This window comes from Cervus canadensis, chromosome 11, assembly GCF_019320065.1.
Source record: "Cervus canadensis isolate Bull #8, Minnesota chromosome 11, ASM1932006v1, whole genome shotgun sequence".
Classification (NCBI taxonomy): domain Eukaryota; kingdom Metazoa; phylum Chordata; class Mammalia; order Artiodactyla; family Cervidae; genus Cervus; species Cervus canadensis.
In genome coordinates, this window is record NC_057396.1 from 59,241,222 (window position 1) to 59,266,400 (window position 25,179).

General features: G+C 41.8%; 1 long non-coding RNA gene across 2 annotated transcripts in view; it reads left to right on the forward strand.

The window, feature by feature from the left end:
• The window catches only part of LOC122450325, a 58,793-nt gene that overhangs the window by 18,820 nt on the left and 14,794 nt on the right, over positions 1–25,179 (forward strand). For both annotated transcript variants that reach the window (XR_006272099.1, XR_006272098.1), the window contains exons 2-4: positions 6,385–6,468; positions 14,217–14,396; positions 24,597–24,794. This is a non-coding gene — a long non-coding RNA (uncharacterized LOC122450325). The remainder of the gene's footprint in view (positions 1–6,384; positions 6,469–14,216; positions 14,397–24,596; positions 24,795–25,179) is intronic.

Consider the following 25,179-nt stretch of genomic DNA (forward strand, 5'->3'; position numbering starts at 1 on the left):
TTTGAACTGTGGTGTTGGAGAAGACTCTTGAGAGTCCCTTGGACTGCAAGAAGATCCAACCAGTCCATCCTAAAGGAGATCAGTCCTGCGTGTTCATTGGAGGGACTGTTGTTGAAGCTGAAGCTCCAATACTTTGGCCACCTGATGCAAAGAGCTGACTCATTTGAAAAGACCCTGATGCTGGGAGGGATTGGGGGCAGGAGGAGAAGGGGATGACAGAGGATGAGATGGCTGGATGGCATCACCAACTCAATGGACATGGATTTGGGTGGACTCTGGGAGTTAGTGATGGATAGGGAGGCCTGGCATGCTGCGGTTCATGGGGTCACAAAGAGTCAGACATGACTGAGCGACTGAATTGGAGACACAGGTACTGATTAGGCAGGACAGACATAAACAATGAATGGATGTGGCCATTCTCATTCATACATGAATATCTCCAGGATGATCGACTCAAGGACATAGAATACAACATTGCATCTCTGGGTCCAGCCTTCTCTGCCATTCACAGAAGTCCTACTCTTCCCAAATAAGACTGCAAGATGAGGTATGAGGTGAGATGGGGTCATTATTATAAACAGAGAGCTTTCAATCTCATCTTCCTCCACCATTTTGAGACAAGGCAGTGGAAAAAGGAGGTGGGGTGGGATGGGAAGTATGGCAGCTATTACATGGATGTCTGGGCTGAAGGAAAAGACCACGCTTCAAGCTGGAAGACTGAGTTCAGATCAAGTCTTTAAGGTGTCCTGAGGAAATCCCATGGCTTTAGAAAGAAGAAGAAGAAGCCAGGAATTCAGAGCCAGGTGGAAAAAGGATTGGGGTGGGAACCAGTGGCAATCAAACGAGAAGCTTATTTTCCCGCTGAGACATAGTAGGGTCTGCCGCTTGATTTGTCCTGGCATGTGGTAGGTAGGCATGGTGACCTGCCTTAGATACAAGGATGAGGCTGGCCAACAGGTAGTCAGTGTTTTCATCACACTAAAGAAGTGTGCACAATATGAACTCAGAAATTAATAGAAGATCAATCAGATTTTTTACTTTCTCAGAATCTACTCTATTTTCCATGAAAGAATGATACTAATCCTATTTTTATACTCAGTTTTATCAACTCTTCCTATGTACCATTCTTTGAAAAGGATCTCTTTTCATTTCAATAGTAACATACATTCACAGTTAGAAAAAAAATGAATATAGATAAGCCAAAAAATAGAAAAAGAAAATTAAAATAGCCTCTGATTTCTCTATCCAGAAATTACATGGCTTAATAAGTTGATATATATCCTTCCAGACATTGTCCCATGCATAAAACTATCATTGTTATTATGATGATTTACAAATATTTAGTTATTTTATGCCTAATGTTGTCTCTACCTACGGTTCCTCAAGTTTGGGAATATTATCTTTGTTTGACAATGTAGACTTAACACTAGGAATCTGGACATATTTTATTGCATGAGTATGTTGTTGATATCATAAAATCAGAGGAAGAATAATATTTATTAGAAATGTCCAGGCACAGGGCTCAGAAACAAATCGCTTGAGTCTGAATAGCATTCTGTGTTTCCAAAGTGGCCATGTAAAACACAAAGCCCAGTGGAGTCATATATCACTACTACATAAACAATAATAGCAATTCTTGATTTATATCTTCATATTTTCTGCCTTGTTCTTGCAGAAAAGTTGGTAAAGGCTGATTAGACTGTTACACCTACTTTTTTTTCAGTAGATGGAAGATAGGAGAACATATTACCACCATGAAAGGAGGGGGAAACCCAAAGGAAAATCTGTTTTTTAAAAATCTGGGGCTTGTCAGCAAGATACACAGCTCTGAAGATTAGAGCAAGGAAAACAAATGTGTGAGTTATTTCTTGGATCAAAAGTTTCAATCATCTTTTGGGTTCACTTCTTAGGTATTTGGATATCTGTAAATGATAAGCAAGATGGCAAACTCAAAAAAAAAATCTAAAATGTGAGGCTTTCAGGTGAAATGGTTCTAACCATGTTTCTGGCTGCAGTCTTCTTCATCAAAAGAATTTTTACCAGTGTGGGGAGCAGAGCTTAACATTAAGATGAAGGTGTGTTCCTTTTTTATGAGTATAATCCTTCTGAATTGATATGGAGCAGAAGTGTGTGCAAAGATATGTCACCAAACAAAGGACCCCAGTTCCCCCATTTCAACAGAGAGTCATCTGTAAGAAATTATTCTGCAGGATTCTGGGCAATACATAATAATAATATTATGTGATTACCTCTAATAGAATTTCTACATGAAAGGTGCTTGGTTAATTAAATTTTGTATGCTGTTGGGTGGTAACAGTTTCAGAACCCACTGATTTGGATTTTTTTTTTTTTTTCACATTTTGAGCACAGCATACCCTAGTTTTATTTTATTTTCTAAAGTGCTGCTGATCAAGGCCCTAGTGTTTATTGAGATTTACTTACCCAGAACTCAGCCCACCACTGTGAGCTAGAAAAAATTCTCCTCTTAGCTTTCATCTTCACGGAGGGGGGACGTCTTATTCATAGGAAAACAGAAGAAAAGACCGAAAGAGTTCAATGTTCAATACTGAGTTTCTGTTGAGAAAGTTTCAGAAAAGAAAAAAGTAATTTGTAGTGGACTAGAAAGATAAATTCCAACATATGTTTATGCTAAAAGCAATAGGAAAAGAAAAGCAAAATGAAAAAGAAAAAATGGATGTTCTATTCCATGATATATTCTGTGAAAACAGGAAATAGAAGAAAATCCAGGCAAAAAGTGACAAAAAATAAAGGTGGTAGAATTGGCAAAAGTGAGAAAGCATGCTGGGACGGGAAGAAACATTAACAATGCTCATTCTTTCTCTTTCTTTCCTAAAATAAGTAATTATGGGATATCTGTTAACGTGCAGAGCATTGTACTAAGTGCTGGGGATAGAGGTGAATCAGACACACATGGTCCAGGCCCTCACAGACCTTAAATAAGGGGAGGGGCAATACGTAAGTAAGCAAATAAAGTGAATATTTTCTTTGTTAATTACTGTCAAAAACAAGACAACAGGCCCAACAGGAAGTCACTTAGGCTGAAAGTCACACGTCACCTAATCAAGAGCCTGAACGAAGACTCCAGAAATGGAATCTCAAACCAGGCAGTCAGGAATCTCCTCATCATCGCTAGTTAGGTAATCTGCCTCATAAACCCCTGCCATCCCCTAGAGCAAAGTCACTTGCAGTAACCACCATGCTTTTTGCCCAGCGCGACTTCCTCACTCCCACTCCCTTCTGCCGACAAAAGTCCTCCATTTTCTACAGCTACTTGGAGCTCCGTTCCATCTGCTAGATTCGATGCGGCCTGATTCATGAATGGTTGAATAAAGCCAGTAAGATTTTAAATTTTGGTCAGTTTTTTTAACATCACTGTGAAGGAAACGAAGGAGTACAGTGTGGTGTGGGGAACCTACTTTACATAGAGCTGCCAGCAAAGATTTTCCTGAAGAAGGCAAACTTTTGAACTGAGACCTGAGAAATGAGAGAGAAGCCACCAGATAGCCCGTGTTTAGGTGTAGCGAATAGCAGGGCAGAAACACTGAGGCAGGAAGGGTTTGCATATAAGAACTGTTAGAAGGCACCTACGGCTGCAGCAGCTGAACGGAACGGAACTGCTGGCTGCAGCAGACGAGAGGGGCTGGTGGGGGGTGGGAGGGAGGAGGAAACAAAAGACCCTGCGGCGAGGAATGTGGACTCTGTCCTAAGAGCAGAGAGAAGCCAGTGCCGAATTTTAAGCAGGGGGAGTCATGGCATCTGGTTTGTACTTTTAAAAGATCGCCTTGATTCTCCCTCACACCATATACAATAAGGAACTCAAAATGGATCAGACACCTAAATGTAAGAGCTAAAATCTACAAAACAGGTAGAAGAAAACATAGGACTAAATCTTTCTAACGTTGGATGAGGCAATGGCTTCTTAGCAGTGACACCAAAGTATAAGCAGTAAAAGAAACAGATGAAGTGGAGTTCTCAAAATGAGAAATTTTTGTGTTTCAAAGTATATCGTAAGAAGTGATAAGGGGCTGATAAGGGACTTGTATCTAAGATCTACAAAGAACACTTACAACTCAATAAAATAAAGACAAATAATCCAATTTTAAATGGGTAAAGAATATAAATAGACATTTCTCCAGAGAAGGCATACAGATGGCCAACAGGTACATAAAAAGATGCTCTACACCACTAAGCATTAGAGAATGCAAATCAAAACCACAATGACATACCACTTCTTGTCCATTAGGATGGCTTTTGTTAAAACCAGAAATAATTAAAATTAAAAAGCAGAAAGGAGAATAGTTGTTACTAAGGTCTGGGAGGGGGAGGTAATGAGGACAGAGTTTCAGTTTGGGATGATGAAAAATTTCTGAAGATGGATGGTGACAAGGGTTGTACAATAATGTGAATCTCCTCCAACTAATAAAAAAAAAAAAATAATGTGAATCTACTTAATGCCACTGAACAGTAATAGCTAAAATGGTAACTTTTATGTTATGGATTCAGTTCAGCCGCTCAGTCATGTCCGACTCTTTGCGACCACATGGACAGAAGCACGCCAGCCTTCCCTGTCCATCACCAACTCCCGGAGCCTACTCAAACTCATGTCTATCACATCAGTGATGTTATGTATAGTTTACCACAATAAAGAAACATTTTTAAAAGGTGAGGGTGGGGACAGGAGGTAGGAAAGCCCAGTATTTGAATACATTTTTCCAAATAAGATATATAAATGGCCATAAAATACATTTAAAAATGTTCAACATCATTGGTCCTTAGGGAAAGGCAAACCAAAGCCACCTTGAGATACCAGTTCATACTCAGGTAGATGACTATATTAAAAAAAAAAAAAAAAAACCAGACAATGACTAGAGTTGTAAGAATATGAAGAAATTGGCACCCTTGTACATTGCCAGTGGGATTATTAAACAGGCAGTCACTTTGGTAAACACTTCGGCAGACTCTCAAAAACATCATTTAAAAAAAAATTTTCAAGGACTGGTTGATTTACAATGCTATGTTATTTTCAGGCGTACAGCAAAGTGATTCAGTTATATGTACACACATATCCACTCTTTTTTAAAAGATTCTTTTCCCATACAGGCCATTACAAAGTATTAAATAGAGTTCCCTCTTCTATACAGCAAGTTCTTAGTAGTTATCTATTTTATAAATAATTGTGTATATGTCAGTCCCAATCTCCCAATTTATCCCTCCCTCCCTCTTATCCCCTGGTAATCATGTTTGTTTTCAATATCTGTGATTCTACTCCTCTTTTGTAAATAAGTTCATTTGTGCCCTATATTTAGATTCCACGTAGAAGCGATATCATATGACATTCGCCTTTCTGTGTCTGATTTACTTCGTTGCGTATGACAGAAGAGTTATCACACGACCCAGAAATTCCAGTCCTAGGTATACACCCAAGAGAAGTGAAAACATACATCCATGCAAAAACTTGTACAAAAATGTTCACAGCAGCAACATTATTCATGAGAGCCAAAAAGCAGAAAGAACTCAAATGTCTATCAACTGATGAATGGTAAATAAAATGTGGTAAATAAAATAGGGACCTCTCTGGTGGTCCAGTGGCTAAGACTCCTTGCTCCCAATGCGGGGGGCGAGCTGATCAGGGAACTAGATCCCACATGCTGCAGCTAAAACATTGTGCATGCCACAACTAAGACCTGGTGCCATCAAATAAATATTTTTTAAAATGTGGTATATCCATACAATGTAAGCTTATTCTGCCATATAAGGGAATAAAATATTAATGTACTCTGCAATATGGGTAAACCTTGAAAACTATGTTGAGTGAAAGAAACCAGAAGCAAAAGATCACATATTATTTGAGTCCATTAATACAAAATATCCAGAACAGGCAAATCCATATAGAGAAAAAGTATTGATGGTTGCCAAAGTCTGGGGGAGGAGGTATTAGAGAACGCCTGTTAATAGGTGTGGGGTTTCCTTTGGGGGTGATTGAAGTGAAGTGAGTGGTCACTCAGTCATGTCCGACTCTTTGCAACCTCATGGACTATACACCCCATGGAATTCTCCAGGACAGAATACTGGAGTGGGTAGCCTTTCCCTTCTCTAGGGAATCTTTCCAACCCAGGGATTGAACCCAGGTCTCCTGCATTGCTGGTGGATTCTTTACCAACTGAACCACTTGGGTAATTAAAATGCTCTAAAATTAGATAGTGGTGATGATGGTGCTCTAAATTAGTTTCTCTGAATATACTGAAACTCACTGAATTGTACACTTTAAATGGGTGAATCTTATGGTATGTGACATATCTCAATAAAGTTGTTACAAAAAAATATATATCAACTATAAAAAAGATCACCCTGGCCTCTTTACAGAGAAGAGAAGAGAAAGGATCCTTGAAGGAGGGAAGTGGAAGCAGGTGATCAATTAAGAAGCTACTGCAGCCATCAAGACAACAGGTGACAGTGATTTACATAGGGGTAGAGTGGGAGGAGATGGTGCTAAAAGAAAGAGGGAAGCACAGGTTTCGGTTTGGGTAAATGGGTCACAGGGTGGTGCTATTTGCCATCCTCCATCAGGGAACTGAGTTTGGGTCCAAATGAGAAAATCTGCACTGAATCATGATCCTAGCCCTGCAAGGTAGATGCAATTATCCCCATTTATAATAAAATGAATGAGGCACAAAGAAATTAAAATAAATACCTTAAATAAATAAAATAAATACCTAATTAGTTTTGTGATTAACAGCCTGACTGACACCTGCCCCCTTTAGTACATACTATATAAGGAGAGATTTTAAAAAGAAAAAAAAATAGGAAGAGAGAAAGCATGAGGGCAATAAGAGAAGACGGGTAAAGAGGGAAGTGTCAGGCACTCCCAATGGACCATTTTTGCTGCCTGGTTTTGGCCTGATACCTGTATTATGTTGTTCAGTCACATAGTCTTGTCTCTTTGTAGCCCCATGGACTACAGCACGCCAGGCTTCCCTGTCCTTCACTATCTCCCGGAGTTTGCCCAAACTCAAGTCCCTTGAGTCAGGGATGCCATCGAACTATCTCATCCTCTGTTGCCCCCTTCTCCTCTTACCTTCAATCTTTCCCAGCATCAGGGTCTTTTCTAATGAGTCGACTCTTCACATCAGGTGGCCAAAGTATTGGAGCTTCAGCATCAGTCTTTCTATGAATATTCATGGATTTCCTAACGTTGATTTCCTTTAGGATTGACTGGTTTGATCCAAGGGACTGTACAAGGGACTCTCAAGAGTCTTCTTCCAGTACCACAATTTGAAAACATCAATACTCTGTCACTAAGAACCGGAGAAGCCAAAAGGTATCACCCTCAGTTCCCAGTCAGTAGCAAGAGGCTGTTACTTGCCCTCAAATTTGCTTACCATCTCTCTCTGGTAGCTCAGCTGATAAAGAATCCACCTGCAATGCGGGAGACCCCAGTTTGATTCCTGGATCAGGAAGATACCCTAAAGAAGGGAATGGCAACACACTCCAGTATTCTTGGGCTTCCCTGGTGGTTCAGATGTGAAGAATCCACTGCAATGCGGGAGACCTGGGTTTGATCCCTGTGTTGGAAAGACCCCCTGGAGAAGGGAACGGCTACCCACTCCAGTATTCTGGCCTGGAGAATTCTATGGACTGTGGGGTCCCAAAGAGTTGGTCACAACTGAGCAACTTTCATTTTCACTTTCTCCAGTCACAATGCTGGAGTTTCTGTAGTTCAGTGCCCCCTGTCTCTCCCAGGAGGTACTGCAACCCCCTCCTAACTTCCTGCTTCTGGTTCCACCCATAGGACCATCCCCGTCTCAGCAATGGTGCTCTTTCTAAACTGCAGACCTCTTCGTTGCACCACCTTCCTTCAAACCCTTCGTAGATTCCCCGTCATGCTCCGGATGGAGTATAAGCTCCTCAACACAACTTACAGGGCCCTTCATACTCCCCCCAGCCTCTTCTTCATTCTCTCTCTCCACATCACACCCCCACACCCTGTGAGCCAGCCACACTAAACCATTTTCTTTTTTGGGGTTTTTTTTTTTTTTTTTACTAAACCATTTTCAAATCCCTAACACACCTCAGTGCCTCTCACTAACCTCAGGCCTTTGCATGTGCTGTTCCCTCTGTCCAGAACAGCCAACCTTACCACTTAATTGCATTACTAACACCTACATGTTCTGCAGTCCTCCCTTACCCGCCAAGTCAGGGCTAGGCTCCCTTGGAGGCGTCCTCATGGCACTCTGCTCAGCCCCCATCAGCAGAGAGGGATTAGGGGTGGTCAGCTAATCAGTCACCTGTGGCAGAAACCTACAAGGGGGAATAAAAAAATCATAGGAAGTGTAATGAGATCAGAAAAATTCTGTCTTACAATTTCCTCAGATAGTATGCTATGTGGTTGGAATAAGTACTCTGCTAAGTTCCTTGGGGCAGGGGTAACACCCCAAAGGAGCTTTCTTGGAAATGCTAGATGAGCTTCTAATGTGGTGGGGTAGGGGGAGGGGAGCTTTCTGTTTAGGTCTTCCCAGGTGCTGCTAGTAGTAAAGAACTCACCTGCCAATGCAGGAGACCCAAGAGATGCAGGTTCAATCCCTGGGTTGGGAAGATCCCCTGGATGAGGGCATGGCAACCCACTCCAGTATTCTTGCCTGGAGAATCCCATGGACGGAGGAGCCTGGCGGGCTACAGTCCATAGGGTCACAAAGATTTGGACACAATTGAAGTGACTTGGCAAGCATGCACACAATTGTCTGTTTAACTTTGAAGGGCTCGTTAGGCTTAGTGGGGACTGCAGGTTTGGAGCTGAGTGGAATTGCTCAGGACTTTGGTGTAAGGATCAGGGTTGGCACGAGCAGCCCTTCTCTGCCCTTCTCTGCTGACTGGGTCACAACATCCCTTTCTAGTTGCACTGGGCAACTCTGAGGGGAGAGAGAGAGGTACCATCACAAAAGCCCTCTTGGGTGAGCCACAATCCTGCCTCCCAAAGCACTTAGCCTTTCCTCTAATGGAAACTGAATAGAGATTTAGAGCATATTGATTTGATGCAGTGTCTAATTATTGGGCTGTCCGGATACTCACATATTTCAGTTCATACTCCTCACATAACAGTAACTTCTCTGTAGCCCTTGCTGGAAGATATGCACTGTGATAATCATTAATACTTGAATCCATAAGATGTGTCAAGTATTAATTCATTTAATTTTAATTATCAAAATAATCCCTTAAGGTGGCTGCTATTTTATCCCCATTTCACAGCTGAGGAGACTGAGGCACACAGACATATAGGAATTGGCAGAGCCGGATTTTGAACCCAGGCTGTGTGGTTTCATCTTGGGCTTCCGACCTATATAGTACACTGCCCCTTGTTGATGGGGGCTGAGTCATCCTTTTCACTGAGGCAACCTCTTCAGTTGAGTACAGACCTAATGCATAGAAAATGTTAATAGCTATTTACAGAATGAGTCTTTAATTATTAGAAGACTGTTATTCATTTGTTCAACAAATATTGAGTCCCTTTTGCATGCCTGCCCCACAGCCACATGCGTCAGTAACCTCCTCCTTCTGCCTCAAACTAATGAAGGGACCCTTTCTCCCCCATTCCTGCTAGATGTTCATGCTGCCTCTGGCTGAGACGATTGGAAGGCGTTTGCCATCAGTGCCTAAGACTCCTCACGCTCACTGCAGAGGGCCCAGGTTCGATCCCTTGTCAGGGAAATAGATCCCATATACAGCCACTGAAGTTCTCACGTACTGCAACGGAAGATCCCGTGTGCAGCAACTAAGACCCAGCGCAGCCAAATAAATAAATATTTTTTAAAGTAACTTCTTTTATGTTTAGACAGCTCTGAGATTCTTCTTTGTTAAAGAAACTGGCCTCCCAAGACTTGAAGAGGCACAATTTTGTTCTGCAATCTCCTCTGCATGACACCTCTCACGTGTGTAAAGATAGTTCTTGCAGCTTCCTCAGGTCCTCTTTCTGCTCATCTAGGCTAAGCTCCCTGAGATCACTTCTGCAGGAGACACCCTTCATTCATTAGGTTATTCATTCATCCAAACTTTACTAACAGCACATTGTGTACCATGTACTTTGCTAGAACCTAGAAATACAGAAATGAAGGCATAGTTCAAGAAATACAGCATCCACCAGGAGAGGGGGACATTTAAAGAAATAATTGCAACATCACTGGCAAGTGCTATAACAGGGATGTGGTGGGACACAAGGGCCACTCAGTCCAATGACTGACTTTTAAACTGGCCATGCTAGGGCATTCATTTTGACCATATTTATCTTGCATGATGATCACCAGAACTAAAAAGACTAGAAGAATTCTAAAAAGAGTACTTCCACCATTCTGACCTAAATGTGATAATTCTAAGAATGCAGCCCAGAACTGTAATTAATTTATTTAGCAGATGACTAACTTAAAAAAAAAAAAAAACTCTGGTATTAATTTCATGAAGTGCAATTAGGTCCATCCTGTGAAAATGAAAAAAACAGATGGATAGATAGAGTGACAGTAGATAGATAGACATAGGAAGTATTTTATATTTATTCATCCTTGATAAACACCTTCTTGTTTCAGTCTAGCAAAGCACTAAGATACAGCACCAGGCCCAGAAAGCAGGGTTGAACTTCCAGTTCTGCTTCTTCTAGCTGCAGAAACTACTTCTTTGGTCTATTTAGGGGATTAAAGGGAATAATAAATGAAATTATCTAGTGTATCTCCAGCCCCAAGCTTGGTGCTCAATAAATACTAGTGATATTTATTCTCGGCTCACTGGTTCATCAAGACGTTTTTTACACCTATGTCCAACACTCTATATATAAGGCTACCCCTTAGCTTCATGCCAACTGCAAACCTGACAGTGTGTCTTCTGGTTTTCAATAATCCCCCCACTCCTGACTCTTTTCCTCACCTGCATCTGCTTCCCCTCAATTTCAAGCTTTTCTTGGCCCAAGCTTCAGGCTCTCAGAAAGTTGACAAACCAGCATCGCCATCTGCAGGACGGCATGAGAATCTGGGTAAGAGAACAATTTCAGGATACCAGATGAACTAACTCAGCTGTTTTCTGCTGGCGTTAACAAGGCCAAGTTCACGGGTTCATCCCCAAAGGGGCCAATTAGCTTTACACTGAGAAACACTTCGGAGCACAGACTCAGCCTCTAACCTTGGCCCCCAGTTCGCACGTGTGTGGCTGTTGGTTAGAAAGCAGAGTCATCAATCCAATCTCATTTTGTATAATTTCTTAAAAACACAGCTGTAAGGCCGTATGGAAACAATGAAGATTAACAAGACCTGGTCCCTGTTCTCAAGGAATCTCGGGCCTGCAGCTGTGTCTCCCCCAATAATTCCTGAGACATTAATAGGAGTTACGAGAATAAATGACCCCACAGCATTAAATTAGTTTGGGAAACACTGATCTAATCAAAGTCAAGCAGGTTCTTTGTGGAAGGGCTTCTCAGAGCCTTTAACATGCTAATATGCACTGTTAATTTTCTAAGAAGGAAATATAAGATGCAGTGTCTCTCAAATTTGGACAGCCATGAGGCATCCCCCTCTTTAAAAAAAAAAAAAAAAAAAGCAATGAATTCGCTGTCCCAGGGTATGACTACTTCCACTGAAATATCTATTTTAAGAAACAACTCATCCGTGGAGAAAAGTTCACAGTCTTTTGCTAGGTTTAAAAAAGAGCAGACTATAGAACACTATCCTATTTTGAACAGACAGAATAAAGATATACACTAGCAAGGAAAAAGAAAAAGATGAACCAAAATACTAACACTGGTGATCTTTTTGTTGAAAGCTGTTGTTTTCTGTGTTCTTTATGTTTTTCAAGTTTTTAAAATTGAATAGACATGTAAAATTTAAAATGAAACCCACAAAGCACAAGTTCTAGGATCGTATGCATGCTAAGTAGCTTTAGTTGTGTCTGACTATTTGCGATCCTATGGACCAGAGCCCTCCAGGCTTGTCTGTCCTCGGGATTCACCAGGCAGGAATGCTGGAGTCGGCTGCCATGCCCTCCTCCAGGGGATCTTTCTGACCCAGGGATCAAACCTGCATCTCTTAAGTCTCCTGCATTGGCAGGCAGGTTTTTAACCACTAGCGCCACCTGGGAAGCCCAGGATGGTATACCATCATCATAAGACTATTATTGTAGAATACTAGGAAGAGCTAACATTTACTGAAAGCGAAGTGCCTGGCTCATGGATTATCTTAATAATCTCATTTAAACTTTACATATAAATTGTATGATATGAGAAATGTTTTTTCATTTTTTGTATATTTATTTTTTATTGAAGTATAGTTGATTTAAAATGTGTCAATTTCAGGTATAAAGCAAAGTTTCTGTTTTACATATATATATATATATATATATATATATATATATATATATATATATATCTCATAGGTTATTATAAAATATTGAGTATAGTTTCCTGTGCTATACACTAGATCCCTGTTGGCTATCTATATTATATATAGGAGTGTGTATATGTTAATCCCAAACTCCTAATTTATCCCTCCCCTCTGCTTTCCTTGTGGCTCAGTTGGTAAAGAATCTGCCTGCAATGTGGGAGACCTGTGTTCAATCCCTGGGTTGGGAAAACCCCCTGGAGAAGGAAAAGGCTACCCACTCCAGTATTCTGGTCTGGAGAATTCTATGTTCTCTATAGTCCATGGGGTTGCAAAGAGTTGGACATGACTGAGAGACTTGCACTTTCACTTTTTCCATAAATTTGTTTTCTGTCTATGAGTCTATTTCTATTTTGTAAATAAGTTCATTTGTTTCATTTTTTTTACAGTTCACATATAAGTGATATATGGTATTTGTCTTTTACCATCTGACTTAGTATAATAATCTCTAGATCCATTCATGTTGCTGCAAATTCATTCTTTTTAATGGCTGAATAATATTCCATTATATATATACACACAATACATACAGATTAATGGACATTTAGGTTGCTTCCATGTTTTGGCTATTGTTAATAGTGCTGCTATGAACACTGGGGTGCATATATCTTTTCAAATTATGGTTTTCTCTGAATATATCCCCAGGAGTAGGATTGTCAGATCATATGGTAGTTGTATTTTTATTTTTTAAAGGAAGCTCCATGCTGTTCTCCATAGTGGTTGTACCAATTTACATTCCTACCAACAGTATAGGAATACCCTCTCCATCATTTATTATTTGTAGTGAGGTACTATCTTTGCCCTAATTTAAAGATGGAAAATTAAAGGAACAGATAAGTAAACCCTGTGAAATCAGAATTTGAACCCCCTGCATCCCACATTTGCTGTCTAGTACAATTTCCCCAAGACAAACACACCCCATAAAACAGAGAGGATTCTGCTCCTCTGGAGAGAGAGGCTATTAGAGGACAACAGTGAGATAGCTTTGCCACACAGCTCGTGGCTGCCTCTTATTAAATGCTCACTGGTGCCAAGAATTACTCTAAGTGCTTTCACGTATATAAACATCTAAACTGAACAACAGCTGGGCTCTACTGGCCCTTTAAGATCTGCCTTCTACAGTATTGTTTGGGCCACCTCTCTCTATTTTCTCTCTCATTGGCTACTAGAAGCCCCCAAAGCTATTCAGCCCCCCAAAACTATTTACTGGGCAAAGCAATTCAGCCCTCTCCAACTTCTATGGCATATTCAGCTCCAATTTTACTGTGGATCATCCAAACACTATTAATGAAAAAGCACAAAGGAAAAATGTATCTCCTTACTGACATGAAGCATGCCTACCTCCTTTAAAAAACAGAAGTGTTAACAGTCAGTTTTGGTTTATAATGCTACCTTTATTTTCTATTATATAGGGAAAAAATATATATATATATATATATATCATCATTGACTCAGTGGACATCAATTTGAGCAAACTCAAAGACAGTGAAGGACAGGGAAGCCTGCTATGCTGCAGTCCATAGGGTTGCAAAGAGTTGGACACAATCTAGTGACTGAACAACAATAACATATATATATTGACTGTGCCAGGTCTTAGCTGCGGCATGCAGGCTCTTCGATCTTCGTTGCGGCATATGAACTCTTAGTTGCAGCATGTGGGATCTAGTTCCCTGACCAGGGATCAAACCAGGACCCCTTACATTGGGAGCATGGAGTCGTAGCCAGTGACTACCAGGGAAGTCCCTATATATATATTGTTGACGTTCTTTTGTTAATTCCATTCTGCAGATGAGGACACTAAGGCCACGTGACTTTAGTTTGTGGTTGCACCGCTCTTTGAACCAGGCCCGTTCAACTCCGCATAACACCAAGATTTAGAGGAAAGCGGGGACCCTCGAGACTGCAAGACACAGAAACTGCCTCCAAACTGGCTCTCACACCTCATCAGTCTGCCCCTGTTACTTCAGTGTAAGTGAAAACAGCCTGGGTAGAAAAGACCCCCGACTGAAGAACGCACACAATGCCTTACCTTCAGGTTGAGGAATCTGGTCCCACAAAGCAGTTAGAAATGATTTGTTGAGCAGCTGACCTCACTGACAATGGTAGCCCTCTGATAGAAAATCCCCTTTTCTCTGCTCCCCACCGCTCCTGTTTCCTCCAGAGACAACCATCTCCATCAAAATTTACTGCATTATGTTAATTTTTTAAATTATAAGATATATCTTCCTTGGCCCTCCTTGGATCTGGAGGGAGAGGATTATTAGATCCTTTTCCTTTTGGGGGGCATCTTGTACCTCAGCCTGAGGTCCCAGGCTCCTGCAAAGCGGAACAAACCAGGTTTTTGTCCTTCCTCTGCCTTCCAGCTGTGCTTGCATCTGAATTTTCCCACCAACTGAGCTTTAAAGGGCAAGCAGGGCTCAGGGCAGGAGGCATCACAAAGCAATTTTGGACAATATGGGTTCTTCATTCCATCTGTGAAATGCCACGAGCACCTTTGACCAAACGTTAATACTGCACAATTTCGACATCTTATGGAGTTTGAGAGATGGGGCTGAAGGTTGATTGGGGTACAAAAAATAAATCTTTTCTATTGCCACGAAGCAGTTACAGTTGCACAACTGAAATACCAGCCCTTTGGAAAAGCTATCAAACCCACTCGTGCAGTTGGGTAATATCATCATCCAAAGCACTCCTTAGATGTCTGGTGTTCACAGCACAGCTCGAAGTGACTTAAGTGGACACAGTCTATTATGTGGGATGTTTTCAGGGCCGGATATATGTTTCTGATGCTGGCAGTGAAACTGGCTCAGACAGATGCCAAAGAACCCCTCTCAGAGGCCAGCATGGTATATGATCATCATAACTAACATTTATTGGACTCCTTCATTTGCCAGGTCCATGCGACAGGTCTCACCTGATCTTTAGAGTAAGCTTTGCAGGAGGGGCTATTGTTACCCCTGATTTACAGAGAACGAAACACAGATGTTAGTAGATCTAAGATGTTCAGTAACATCTCCTAGATGTTAAGTAATCAGACCAAGATGATAGAGCTAGTAAGCAATGGTTGTTGTTGTTGCTGTCTAGTCACTAAGTCGTGTCCAACATTTTTGTGACCCCATGCACTGTAGCCGGCCAGGCTCCTCTGTCCACAAGATTTCCCAGGCAAGAATACTGGAGTGGGTTGCCATTTCCTACTCCAGGGGATCTTCCTGGAGCAGGAATTGAGCCCACATCTCCTGCATTGCAGGTAGATTCTTTACCACTGAGCCATCAGGGAAGTTACTAAACAATGGAGCAGAATTCAAATCCAAGACCCCCGATGCCATGTTTCACACACTCAATCACTGCCTCACACCTGTGTGACTCACGTAGAATGGCTCCAACATGAGTCCTGGAGTTGTATACCCCTGGATGCAAATTCTGGCTTTAATACTCAATTAGACCAGGTATACAACCTCTATAAATTTATTTCACTTCACCTGCAAAACATGGGGACTCTAATGGCTAGCTTGCCAAGAAGTAAATAAGTATTTTTATAACCAATTGCATCCAAAGACCCACAAGGGTCAGTCAGTCCCAGAATCAGAACCTTCTTCAAATGCATAGCAGGAGGAAAAAGACTTCTATGTCAATAATTATTGTTTTGTTTCATTTGTGAAGCCTCTTAGCCCACAGTAGGCACTCAATAAATTGCAGCTATTGTAATTCTGTATTCTCTATGCTATGCTATATTGTAACTTTATATTCGCGCTGTGCTGTGCTTAGTCGCTCAGTCATGTCTGACTCTTTGCGACTCCATGGAGTGTAGCCCACCAGGCTCCTCTGTCCATGTGGTTTCTCCAGGCAAGAGTACTGGAGTGGGTAGACTATCCCTTCTCCAGGGGATCTTCCCAACCCAGCAATCGAACCGGGGTCTCCTGCATTGCAGGCGGATTCCTTACCAGCTGAGCTACCAGGGAAGCCCGTAATTTTATATACTTTTAACTTTTCCTTAAAGACTAATCCAACCCATCTATTTGAAATGCTACTTAAATGAACATACTTCTCCACACATCCTCTTACTTTTTAAAAACTATAAACTTTAGTTCTCATCATCCATATTAAAACAGAATGAGGTGTGTAGCAGGAGCCCCAATTTAGCAGCTTCAAGCTGTGTTTCTCAAAATTATAGGTTCATCTGCACAGGTTCGGAAATCTGAATAAACACATTCCCAGGACCAAGCTGCTTCTGGCAAACAAATTAGAGGTGAGGCCTACCTACCAGCCTGGTTTAAGTACACGGACAACTTCAGGGTTGGAGAGGAGACATAGATATTGCACACAGATTTTCCACTGGCCCAGCTCCTGGAACTATTTATATGATTTGACCCAGAAGTTCTTGCCTCTTGACCTGAGACTTTTCCTGTAAGATTCCTGTCTTACTGTAATTTAACCATCCCACAAGAGCCAGAGGGGTCTTTTTAAAGTGTGTATTAGGAACTTCCCTGGCCGTCCAGTTGTTAAGAATCTACCTGCCAATGCAGGGGACACGGGTTTGACCTCCGGTCCAGGAAGATTCCGCATGCCTCAGGGCAGCTAAACCCGCCTGCTGCAACTACTGAGCCCTAGAGCCCTTGCTCTGAAACAAGAGAAGCCCCCACAGTGAGAAAGCCCAGGCACAGCAAGAAGACCCACTGCAGCCATAAATAAACAGACACTTAGTTTTTAAAAAAAGTATAAATTAAATTGTGTCAATGCACCTGCCCTGTTTAAAACTTTGAGTAGCTTCCCATTGCATTGATACAATCCAAACTCTGTATCACAGCTCACAAGACACAGCATATATGGCCCCTGCCTCCCTCTCTAAACTCATTTCCCTTCTCCTCTCCCTTTATTCACTGCACTCCAGCTATGATGGCCTTCTTCTGCATTCCTGCCTCAGGGACTGGCCCTTGCTGTTCTTCCCACCTAGAACACCACCTTAGCTAAGACTGCCTCCCCTGGAACTCTCTCCCTGACCCTATCCTATGCTACCTTTCTCTGTAGCACTTACCAGCATGGGAACTTGGCTTATTGTAATATAAGCTCCCTGTATCAAGAACAGTAGTTGGTAAAATACACTCTGTCCTCTGCACTCACTCGCCCTGGTTTCCAATCCCTGCTTTGGTGGCGGTTTAGTCGCTAAGTCAAGTCCAACTCTCTGCAACCCCATAGACTGTAGCTCACCAGTCTCCTCTGTCCCTGGGATATTCCAGGCAAGAATACTGGAGTGGGTTGCCATTTTCTTCTCCAGGGGATCTTCCCCACCCAGAGATTGAAGGTGGGTCTCCTGCATTGCAGGTGGATTCTTTACCAACTGAGCCACCAGGGAATCCTGCTCTACACCCTGGATTTCAGCGCAGCGTCTATCTGTCTTTGCTTGGCCATGCATTTGAATCTCATTGTCTGGGTTTCTGACCTCGGCTCATAGGCCTCTTCTGTCCTCATTGACTCTCGGTTGGGCAGATTCCTTGGATTATAGCACCACTCACAGCTTTACTTGAGAAATACCTCCTCTGCCATCCTGGGTCCCAAGCCCATTTCCTAGCCCATGTGGGAATAGCAGTCTACACAGGCTCTCGGGACTACAGTAAGTCTTCACCTGAAGAGGCCCACTTTGGCCACTCACTGGACCTTGAAGCAGCTAAAGCAGAAACGAAATGCAGACCATTCCAAGGGAGGTGAGATCCCTTCTTAGTAATTTTCTCCATAAGAAGGCAGCCAGATCCACTGTCTGCTAGAAATTTGGACGGTCAGGATGTGACTGATGCTTCCCGGGCCAGAGTCCAGATGGAACAGTGCTTCCGTCTCCTCCTGGGGGTGGGCAGCTGAGAAAGTCCATTACACATGATATCACACAAAGATGCCCTGCTACATGCAGAAAGTAACAATGATCAAAACCATGACTATTACTATCTTTTAATGGACTCCATAATCAGGACTAGGTGCCAGGTACTTTATGTTCACGAGCCCACTTAATTTTCACAATAAAATTAAGGTAAGTGACTATCTCCACTTAAAAGATAAAAAAATCAAGCCTCAGAGACAGATAAAATTATTTGCTCAAGGTCATATAACAGATGAGTGGGAGAACTCCAGAGCTCATGCTTCCAATCCCTACCCTCTAAGTATTCAATGGACAGCAAGGAGATCAAACCACTCAATCCTAAAGGAAAACAACCCTAAATATTCATTGGAAGGACTGCTGCTGAAACTGAAGCTCCAGTACTCTGGCCACCTCATATGGAGAGCCAACTCATTGGAAAAGATCCTGATGCTGGGAAAGATCGAAGGGTGGAGGAGAAGGAGAAGGAGATAACAGAGGATGAAATTGTTGGATGGCATCACCGACTCAATGGACATGAGTTTGAGCAAACTCCGGGAGATGGTGAAGGACAAGGAAGTCTGGAGTGCTGCAGTCCATGGGGTAGCAAAGAGTTGGACACAACTGAGCAACTGAACAGCAAAGTATGTTCAGTTATGGGTCTCTTCACACCTACACACACACACACACACCAAATTATGTATTCCTCCAGAGCTAGGATTTATTTCTTGCTCAGCACCCACATAGCACAGGGGCTAACCTTTAGTGGCTGGTCAGCACATTTTTGTAAATGCATTTCTAATGCTATTGGATTAGTATTATAATTTACATACACTATAATTAATAGATCAATATAAATATTTATTGCCATAACACACTGTTGACTTTCCTATCCTGTACTATTGGCCATTTGGGCTATTTCCAATTTTTAGTTTTCATGTGCAATACAGTAATTGCTTTTACTGGAACATGGAATGGAAGCGAGAAGCAGAGGATGAATCTAATAAAGGAAAAATTACATTCTGCATCTTTCATGAGGCCATTTAGGGTGAATCCAATTAAGTAATATACTAATTACATAAAATAGAGAAACAATTCTGGAGTTATGATAATAAAATTACAAGCCTTTTCTAGCAAACTTAAATACCACAATTTTCACTAGAGAAGCATTTAATATATTGCAAGATACACAGTACCTTCTTATCTAGGCAAGATCCAAAATTTCTTTCAAAAGTATTAGTCTACAGATAGATGTGTTAAAACCTTATAATGAAGAAAATGTATGGCTATATTTTAGCAAACTGACTTTATTTAATAACGTGCCAGAAGTGTTTATATATATATATGTGTGTGTGTGTGTGTGTGTATACACATATATATGTAGTATTTTAGGTCTGTAGTTTCTGGTTCAGATTTTTAAATTTGGTTTTGTATTTTGCTTTTGTCAAGCGACTCTCTGGTGTCCTCTAGTGGATGAACTGAAGAACAGTTTGTGCCAAGAGGCATTGGTAGTTATTTTTACGTATTACATGCCTAAAAGTGATCACAATTCACACTTTTAGGTTTACATGAAGGATATTTTGAAACTCCCACTCTTTTTTGAAACATCAGTTAAAAATTAATACAATGGTTTTAATCATCATAAATAAAGCACTAAATATATTTTTCAAAGGACCCATAGGTAGTTTACAGAAAATTATTTTCTCCCAAATACAAAGAATTTACAAAGGGACAATATAACCCAGCCATAATTTGTTGCTTTAAGGAGACATTGAAATGACATAGGCAGAGAGGTCAACATCTTCCAAAATGTACTCTGTGAGATACTAGCTCCCTGGTGTGCTGGTGGGGGAAAGCGGGAGCTCCTAGTTGAGAGACATTTCAGAAGATTGACTCACTCCCCTTAATTTGTTTCCACACTCAGTTCATAAATTTCTTTGATATGCTTTTCTGTGCTACTTGCTCATGGGAAGAGAATGCAGTCGATAACATGACACAAGCTTTTCAGTTGGCTCTATAGCTCAGGTTGTCACTGTGAACTTAATTGTCAGCATTCATATTTATGTAGAAACACATATGCATTTTTGTGTGTGTGTATGTAGTTAGTTAGCTAGCTAGCTATTTAATGAATATGGGCATAGCAAACATACCAAACTCCTAATAGTGCTTTATTTCTTGGAGGTGTAGCAGGTGGAAGTGAGTAGCAGAGGGTTTTACTTTCAAAGTTATACTTTCTCTAATATTTGAAATTTGTACAAGAGGCATATTTAGCTTTTTGCTTCTTTGTTTTTTCATGTTTAACTGTTATAATCAGATATATACGTGTGTGTGACACACATTGATTATCATATTCAATGGTAGAATTTGAAAGATAAAAAACATTTCCCCAAGCAATGTCCCAAATGCACCTCTCAAGCTCCCATATACCAAGCTCCCATATAATCCAATCTCTCCTAAGGACAGCCCACCCACCAACCCACCTCTTCTCTCCAAAACTCCCCTGCATTTGCTTATATCCAAAAGGCAAAACCTGGCTGGACTCCTGCTTGGTTCCTAGAGCAGAAGCCTAGAGCGCCCCCTTTCGGCCTAAGGCTCCTCAGCACTAACCCTGTCTGTCTCAGAAAATGCAAGCCACAAAGGTGACTTGGAGTCAGAGCTGAAACCTGCCAGCCCCTTGAGACTGTCTTCTCACTGCTGGTGGTGGTTTTCCCCCAGCAACCTTCAAACTCTTTGTAGAAATAGTTTCTCTCACTGGAAAATAAAAAAGTCATTCACAAGACTCTAAATTTTCATTTGCTCTGTTTAATAACTTCCTTCTCCCCCTTTTCTCTCTTTCTCTACGAGCGCATATACACATGCACACACCACCACCACCTCCAGTGTCAGTCGTATAAGTACACCCCCCAATTATAGCTGCACTCTCAGGGTGCTTACAAAATTAGGTTTCTCAGACTCACAGAGAACAAGCTTATGGTTACCAGGGAGAAGAGTGGGGTGAGGGATAGATAGGGCTTTAGGGAGTGACATGTACACACTGCTATACTTTAAATGGATAACCAACAAGGACCCACTGTATAGCACAGGAAACTCTGCTTGATATTTTGAAACAACTTAAACTGGAAAAAAATTTTTCAAAAAAAGTAGATATACATATATGTATAACTGAATCACTTTGCTGTACACTGAAACTAGCATAACATTATTAATCACCTATCAGTTCAGTTCAGACGCTCAGTCGTGTCCAACTCTTTGCGACCCCAAGAATCGCAGCATGCCAGGCCTCCCTGTCCATCACCAGCTCCCAGAGTTTACTCAAACTCATGTCCATCTAGTCGGTGATGCCATCCAGCCATCTCATCCTCTGTCGTCCCCTTCTCCTCCTGCCCCCAATCCCTCCCAACATCAGGGTCTTTTCCAATGAGTCAACTCTTTGCGTGAGGTGGCCAAAGTATTGGAGTTTCAGCTTCAGCATCAGTCCTTCCAATGAACACCCAGGACTGATCTCCTTTAGGATGGACTGGTTGGATCTCCTTGCAGTCCAAGGGACTCTCAAGAGTCTTCTCCAACACCACAGTTCAAAAGCATCAATTCTTCGGCACTCAGCTTTCTTCACAGTCCAACTCTCACATCCATACATGACTACTGGAAAAACCATAGCCTTGACTAGATGGACCTTTGTTGGCAAAGTAATGTCTCTGCTTTTTAATATGCTGTCTAGGTTGGTCATAACTTTCCTTCCAAGGAGTAAGCATCTTTTAATTTCATGACTGCCATCACCATCTGCAGTGATTTTGGAGCCCCCCCCAAAATAGTCTGACACTGTTTCCAGCGTTTCCCCATCTATTTCCCATGAAGTGATGGGACCAGATGCCATGATCTTAGTTTTCTGAATGTTGAGCTTTAAGCCAACTTTTCACTCTCCTCTTTTACTTTCATCAAGAGGCTCTTTAGTTCCTCTTCACTTTCTGCCATAAGGGTGGTGTCATCTGCATATCTGAGGTTATTGATATTTCTCCCAGCCATCTTGATTACAGCTTGTGCTTCTTCCAGCCCAGCGTTTCTCGTGATGTACTCTGCATATAAGTTAAATAGACAGGGTGACAATATACATCTATACTCCAATTTAAAACTCAGGTTTCTGCATCAATAGAATGACAACCAGACCCCAGGTCAAGATGAACTCATCAGAATCAATGTTATTCCGTGTCTGGGAGCTGGGCAAATTCACCTTGAGACACACTCTCTCTTTGCCTGCCTTCCTCAGAGTGAAGCAGGAATCTCATCTCCAGGCTGTAATAAGCTAACATTTATTGAACACTCAACATACACAGGAGGGGCCTTCCCTGGGGTCCAGTGGTTAAGTTGTGGCGCTTTTCACTGCCAAGGGCCCAGGTTCAATCCCTGATCTGAACTAAGGGCTGTACAGCAAAACAAACAAAACAAAAAATCCCGTAGGAAATGGTCTCTATGTTTTGTTTTTATGTATTATCTCATTTCAACCTCACAATAACCCGCTGAAAGAGGTACTCTTCTCCCCCAGTTTATAAAAGACTGAGGTTCAGAGAGCCTAAATAATCGGTCCAGAGGGATACTACATAAATGCTCAGCTTCATGCAAGCAGGGGACATGAACTTGTGTGGGGCGATTCTTTCGAAAATATTTAATCAAGGGCTCTGCAGTCCACACCTAGGATGGGCTAGCCCCAAGATTTTCCCACAAAGTGCATACTTCCTGGAATGGGCAGGGTGCCACAGACTGTCAACACTATACGAACACAAGATGCATCATCCAGGAATGCCTGTTTTCCTTCCAGATTTTTTTGGGGAAAATATTATTTTATCATGAGAAAAATAGACACATCAAAGAGTATAACTCAAAACTTTTGTGTGTTTAGGATAAAATGCAAAAAGATAAAATCCAGCTAAAACCATCTCTCAGGTGAAAGGTTTCATCGCACCACTGTGATGCTTCTCCAGCTTCAGAGTGCATGCCTAGCATCTGCGGGCAGGGCCAGCACCGGTGTGAGACCTCTTAGTGCTATGCGCAGTTGACTTCAATGCCCTGCTGCCAAGGTCTTGAAATTCTTACTAATTTTTAAACGAGGGATTCTCCTTTTCATTTTGTACCAGACCCTACCACTTATCCAGCTGGTCCTGCCTGAGGATTTTGTTAAAATAACAGATCCTGGTTTATTGTACCTGGGGTTCTGTGGTTCTAACAAACTGCCAGGTCTCAGGCTTGCTATTGGCCTGAGACCACACTTTGAGTGCCAAGACCCAGTCTTTCACTTTTGGCCACAGTTTCTAAAACTTACTCTTCTTATAAGAACACTAGTCATATTGGATTTGGACCCTCCAATAGGACCTCATTTTATCTTAATCACCTCTTTAAAGGGCCTACCTCCAAATACAATCATGTTCTGAGGTCCTAGGGGTCAGGACTTCAACATATGAATTTAGAGGGTGGGGGGAACACAATTCAGCCCATAACAGATACAGATGACAAAACCAAACAGAAATAATGTGTCAGTGGGTCCATATGCAGCCTTTTCTTTTTTTTTGCTGTTGTTGTTCTTTATTATTTTTTAAAAGTTTTACTGGAGTATAGTTGATTTACAGTCTTAGTTTCAGGTACATAACAAAGTGAAGCAGTTATACATACACATATATCTACTGTTTTTTAAGATTATTTTCCCATTTGGTTCACTGCAGAGTAATGAATGGAGTTCCCTGTACTAAAACAGTGGGTCCTCATCTATTTTATATATAGTAGTGTATATATGTCAATAGCAATCTCCCAGTTTATCTGTGCCCCGCCCCAATCATCTGGTAACCATGGTGACCCTATTCTGTTTGTAAATAAGTCCATATGCTCAGTTCACCAATTCACCAATTTTATATATACAATTCAATGAATTTTGACAAGTATGTACAGTAATGTGATCACCACCACAATCAAGATAGAACACTTTTGTTCCCCCAAAAGTAACCTCATTATATGTGTGTTGCTCAGTCGTGTCCAACTCTTTGCGACCCCGTGGACTGTAGCCCTCCAGGCTGCTCTGTCCGTGGAACTCTCCAGGCCAGAACACCAGTGTGGGTTGCCATTCCTTTACTCCAGGGCATTTTCCTGACCCAGGGATCAAACCCGGATCTCCGGCATTGAGGGCAGATTCTTTACTGAGTCCCCAGGGAAGCCCAACCTCATATATCCTTATAGTCAATTCACTACCATAGCTAGCCCTCAGCACCCATTGATCTGATGTCAGCGCACATGCAGCCCATTCTTGATTTCATCACTCTCCACAATGCATCCTTTCTCCTCAGATGAGTTGTTCATGGAGGACGAGGAATTCTTCCAAGGCAGGCCAGCAGTGTGTGCAAGAGCTCTGGAATCTCTTTTTCGTTACTAACCACGGAGAACTTGGGCAAGTTCCTTCACGTTGTGGGCCTCAGTGTTCTTTCTTGTGACACGAGGATAATAATAACGCCTGCCTCTGAGGATTACTGTGAAGATTAAATGAGGTAACCTCAGATCTCCTCTTCCCTTTGGGCGAAAGAAACTGCCAGAAGTTTTGTATAGATTGCCCTTGAAGAGGTCTTTGCAGCCTTCCTTCCCTAAGGAAAGGTCTAGTGGGTCTGATGTCTAGCCGAGTGAAGGGGCCCCTCCTTGCCTGTAGGGCTCCAGGGAGGGTGAGGGGCCGGTTTGCAGAGTGAGCCCACAGATCTTCTGGGAGGGGAAAGGCTGACCCTGTCTCCATTCCCAAACCTCCCTGAGAGCTGGAGTTAGAGAGATACATGGAGATGCTTGAGGACAATTCAGAAAAGGATTCAGAAGTAGGAAAAGACAACAGGTCCAACTTGTTATCGCATCCAAGCTTGTACTCCTCACCACATGACAGGTCAATAA